We start from the raw sequence: 6,074 nt of genomic DNA, 5'->3' as shown, positions 1-6,074 counted from the left end.
GTTGAGAATCACTGCAGGAGTAGGGAGAGACATCTAATGCTGAACATTTAAACAGTGCTGAATTTTAACCAGCATGTGATACATATTAATGTTGATATTCAGATGAACACAGCGGGCGGCTACTTGGCTACTTGGCAGGGCATGAACAAACTAGCCCACACTGTGTGTATGGACCTGCAATGACAGCCAGCCAGTCTATGCAGGTCACAGGGACGCCATGCCGACCTAGATTCTAAATATATCAATGTTGGCGCATAATTAGTGAGCTAATGTGATTACACAGCTTGATTGGAGAGAGATGGACAAGACCTGGGGAGGAGACAAGGACTAAACCTGCCCTGTGGCTGTAAGCCCATGCATAGTCTATATAGCGTAGCATAGCATAACATAGCATAACATATTCTATACATAGCATAACATAGTCTATACATAGCATAGCATAGTCTATACATAGCATAACATAGCATAGTCTATAAATAGCATAACATAGTCTATACATAGCATAGCATATCTATACATAGCATAGCATAGTCTATACATAGCATAACAGTCTATACTAGGGCTGACCCCTATTAGGCTAATAGTCGACTAATCGATCTAAAGGAGCCGTAGTCGACTGCCAACCTCTTAGTCGAAGATTTTTATTTTATTTTTTTTATTTTATCATTCTTTCCAAAAGCAATGAGGCCTAGAAGCGTGGCTAACGCTAATGGCGCGCATACCAGAGGCTAACTGCCTAAGAAAACAGGCACAGAGGCACTGAAAGAGGATTTCACCTGAACACACTAGACTAGACAAATATCAAGATGTATCCATCAGTGGACCAATTGCATGCTTTTGCAGAGGACAAGAAGCCTTCAGTCGACTCCTTCAGACATTAAAGCACCCCCACAGCCCAAATGGAATGATAAAAAATTTAAAAGAAAAGAAAAAATTATACATAGCATAGCATAGTCTATACATAGCATAACATAGTCTATACATAGCATAGCATAGTCTATACATAGCATAGCATATCATAGTCTATACATAGCATAACATAGTCTATACATAGCATAACATAGTCTATACATAGCATAGCATAACATAGTCTATACACAGCATAGCATAACATAGTCTATACATAGCATATCATAGCATAACATAGTATATACAATAGCATATCATAATATAGCATAACATAGTCTATACATAGCATAACATAGTCTATACATAGCATAACATAGTCTATACAGAGCATAGTCTATACACAGTATAACATAGCATAGTCTATAGGCCTACATAACATCGCATATCATAGGCTATACATAGCATAGCATAGCATAGCATCGTCTATACACAGCATAGTCTATACATAGCATAGCATAGTCTATACACAGCATAGTCTATACATAGCAATAGCATAGTCTATACATAGCATTATACTATACATAGCATAGTCTATACACAGCATAGCATTGCATAGTCTATACATAGCATAGTACAGCATAGCATAGTCTATACAGTATACACAGCATATTCTATACATAGCATTGCATAGTCTATACATAGCATAGTACAGCATAGCATAGTCTATACACAGCATATTCTATACATAGCATAGCATAGTCTATACATAGCATATACGGGATGTTCCCCGGGTCCTATGTTCCCCGGGTCCTATGTTCCCCGGGTCCTATGTTCCCCGATTGATTGATTAATTGATTGAAAATTGTATTAATTTTTATTATTTTATTAATTATTAATGTCCGCCTTGTTTCAAACTGGTTAAGCTTAGGCCCTATTTCGAAGTTGGTTAAGGTTAGAGTTTGGAATCAGGGCTGGTGGTCTAAAATGTTCAATCAATCAATCGGGGAACATAGGACCCGGGGAACATAGGACCCGGGGAACATAGACATGCTCCCGCATATACTATACATTGCATAGTCTATACATATCATAGTCTATACATATCATAGCACAGCATAGCATAGTCTATACATAGCATAGCATAGTGAAGTCTATACATAGCATAGCATAGTCTATACACAGCATAGCATAGCATAGTATATACACAGCACAGCACAGCACAGCATAGCATAGCATAGCATAGCATAGCATAGCATAGCCTCTATCATAGCATAATATTCTAGAAGATTCTAGAGAGTACATGTTTTTTTTTTTTATCCATCAGATATGTAAGCCTTGGGCCTCTACACAGAACACTCCGTGCCTGTTTGTGTTGCTTTACATTTTTGTAATAATAAATTTTTTTGTATTCGTATTTCAATGTCAATCTTTTAATTTCAATGTCTTTTGTCGTTTGTCATTTGTGTAAAAAGGGTAGATACCAACAAAATAATTATAAAAATAATTAAAAAAAAAAGATTCTAGAGAGTGATGGTGGCTTTAAAGGGGAATGTCAACCATTTTAAGAACCCACACATGTTCTTCCTGTGCCCCGCTGGCCCAGGACAGTTCAGTCAGCATTCAGAGAACATGCACCACTCTCTCCTAAAGCTAGAAATCAGAGAGAGAACCCTCTAATCGGTGATGTCACTGGGATGTAAAATCCAGGGCTGTGTAAAACTGTGTTGCCTATACTCAATTTAACCTACTGCTTTCACTGTCTACCCATACGCTGTATATACAATACATTTACATTTATATCTTTATATTTACCGTATACATATATGTATACCCATATTTGTCTGAATATACCTGCATATAACCCCTCTATATACTTGCTTGTACACCTGCATATAACCCATAGCTCTGTATGATACCATGTGCAATCATTTAACCCTTTCACTGCCGCGCTACCAAACGGTTAACCCTTTCACTGCGACAATACACAGAAGGTTAACCCTTTCACTGCCACACAACGGCCGGCGACCGTCGGTTGTGTGATAGTAAAGGGTTAACCTTCTGTCGTGTGGCAGTGAAAGGGTTTAAGATAAGAGTGGCTGCTGTGTTGTATGACGGCTGCCATGGAAACCACACGGGCACACGGGTTGGTATGAGTCATTTCAACAAGCTCGGTCTGGCCTAAGCAATAGTGTGTTTACAGAATTTCACAAGTCGTCATACTGAAATAAAGAGCCCCGGGGATATGCCAGGGATATGATCTCTGTCTAATGTTTTGTGTTAATGTTGCGCCTCTTCTCACATAAATTGTGATCCACCCATGTACCGTTCAATTAAGCTGATTGAACTTTGCAAACCAATTTTCACATGTAAGGACATCAGACGCTTGAACATGTTTAAAACCTGTGTGGTTTGTTATAGCCTACTATTTTATAACCAATGTTATGGTCGCCGTGATTATCTTCTATTTAAAGGTGATATAGATTACATTTTTATGTAGAGTAATGATGAAAAGAATAATAATAATAATAATAATAATAATACATCCACAGAGCTTTTAGAAAAGGTGCAGAATAAAAGTATTGCTTTCCCCCCCCAAAAAGGTATTGATTAATGAATTCATCAGGTGAAAAAATGTGGCGGGTCCAAAATGAACATGGTTGTTTACATGTTGCGTGCATGTATCCCGTCCCTACTTCCCATTTCCCCATGTGGAATGCACCTGATTGGATCAATTATATGCTGGTGTGACATCTAGTGGTTGAATGTTATCTATAGCACCTTTAAATTGGCTGAAAAAAATATATACTGTAGCCTACATACTTTTTTATGAACGCCTTTTGTTAAGAGCAACTTACTTGTAGGAGTAGGAGTATAAATATTCGCTTTAAAATCTTGAGGAGTAAAAGCAGTCCTCTAAAATGGAAATACCACAAATACTATTACAAATAGTATACAGTTTTGTATAGTATACAACTAACCTTCTTACTGTTCTCTACTATCATGCACTCTTCCTACTATACTAACATGTCTCTACTACTATGCACTCAACACTGCAGCACCCAAGTCTCAGCACTGTTTGATGCACATTGTTACTCAGCTGAAAGAGTTGTACCCTTCCTGCTGACTTGTCGTACAGAAATTGTAAGTCGCTTTGGGTAAAAGCGTTCAGCTAAATGACTAAATGTAAATGTATAATACCAGTGTTTTGACATCGGGGTCTGAAGTCAGAAATGGTAAATGCCAAAATGGTGCATTTATATAACAGCTTTTATCCAAAGCGCTTTACAATTAGTTCCTCACATTTCCCCAGTTCACTCACACATTCACACACCGACGGCAGAGGCGACCATGCAAGGTGCCGACCTGCTCATCGGGAGCAGTTAGGGGTTAAGTGTCTTGCTCAAGGACACCTGACCTCGACATGCTGCCCAGGAGGAGCAGGAATAAAAGTGTCAGCTAAAATGACACAATGTAAATGTAGATAGTATTTGTAATAGTACACATACAAATACCTAAAGCTGTACTTAAAGCTGTTGTTTCTTAAGTTTGGAGAACCTGTTGTTCAGATTATGACGGTGGACTGTGGGTGACAAACCAAACCGGATATCATTATTCTCCAGAGATGACGGCAAAATCAGCCGATGGCAGCAGTGACAGCATGTGGCAGAATGTGTCGTGGGCAGTGATGCCAGTAACTAGTTACTAAGTAACTAGTTACTCTAATCTGATTACTTTTTTCAGTAAATAGTCATCTAACTTGTTACTTTTTCCAAGCCAGTAATCTGATTACAGTTACTTTTCCAAGTGGCTGTGCGTTACTATTTAGTTACTATCTCATAATGCTGATGATAAGAGAGCCAGGGGTACAGTCAGCTACCTCTCCAGAACCCAGACCGGAGATGGGACGTGCACTCGCGTACGCACGCACACAGCCACACACACATGTTTTATTTATGACATTATGCATTTTCAATAAAGCATTATTTAAAAAAAATAAACTGTTGTCATTCTTATGTTGTGGCAGCAGCAGAGGGGACGACGACGACTTTGTAACCTAGTTACTTTCAAAGTAACTAAGTTACTTTGATAATCAAGTAATCAGTAAAGTAACTAGATCACTTTTTAAAGGAGCAATCAGATTATTTTTACAAGTAATCTGTGGCATCACTGGTCGTGGGGGAGCGCTCTTGCCGTCCTCCACCACAGATTTCCTAACCGGATGTTTGAGCCCATCAAACGTCTTAGCAGAATATTCACGCTTTTTGACACGCTTATTCGTAGGAATCGGTTTTTATTATTACAACTTCCCAATACGTTTAAAACACTTTTAACACACCATATTGTATCTATTTATTACAAAAAGATTTACACTACATCCATACCTAATCTTTTGCATTTTTCATTTTAAAAGTTTGCATTTTGTACCTCATTGTTTGTATTTTGTACTTAATTTTGTACTTTAGGTTGTACTTTAGTTTGTATATTGTATATTTTGTGTGTTTGGACTTTTTTTTACTGTATGAAGCACATTCTCGGGAGGCTCATATGGAACCAAGCATTTCACTGTAATGTACACGTACTTTATACGTGACAAATAAAAACAAACTTGGTATGGTGTCGCCGTCTTTTAATTTTGACAAGATAATAAGCTAGACTGAACTGTACATGGTCCCCTTGACTGATAACAACCAAAGTGACGTTTTTAAATCATGTATCTCTGAGAAGACTATTGCACATGTAGATTCCCCTTCTCCTCTACACACCTGCATCTGTCACCCAGCCTTTTAACTGTGATTTGACTGTTCTGCTTCATGTATGTATCATGTATGTCATTTAATTTGGTTGTTTGATATGTGTTTTGACTATTTTTTCCTGTATCTCTGTGATGTTTGTACCATCTGTCTCTCTTCTATTATTATTATTATTATAATTTGTTGTCCCCTTTCCCTGTTAACCTTTCGAAGGGACCTTTTCCAGGCCGTCACTGAAAATAAGAATTTGATCTTAATTGTGTGAGGGCTGCAGGTGTTTGGGTCACAAGCAGATAATAGGGACTATTTAAGTTTAACGAATAACCACTAAACTGCTAAGCAGACATTAAGGCTGAAATAAGCCACAAAGGCACCTCCTAATAACGGAGTTCATACAAATAACCTAAATAACAATAAACATCCACTAAGGGAGTTATATATCGTATAGCTTACGCTCTGCTCTTAGTGGAACTA

Source organism: Notolepis coatsorum (assembly GCF_963971535.1).
Source record: "Notolepis coatsorum genome assembly, chromosome: 10".
Lineage (NCBI taxonomy): Eukaryota > Metazoa > Chordata > Actinopteri > Aulopiformes > Paralepididae > Notolepis > Notolepis coatsorum.
The sequence above is the reverse complement of the archived record's forward strand: the minus strand, read 5'-3'. Positions refer to the sequence as shown.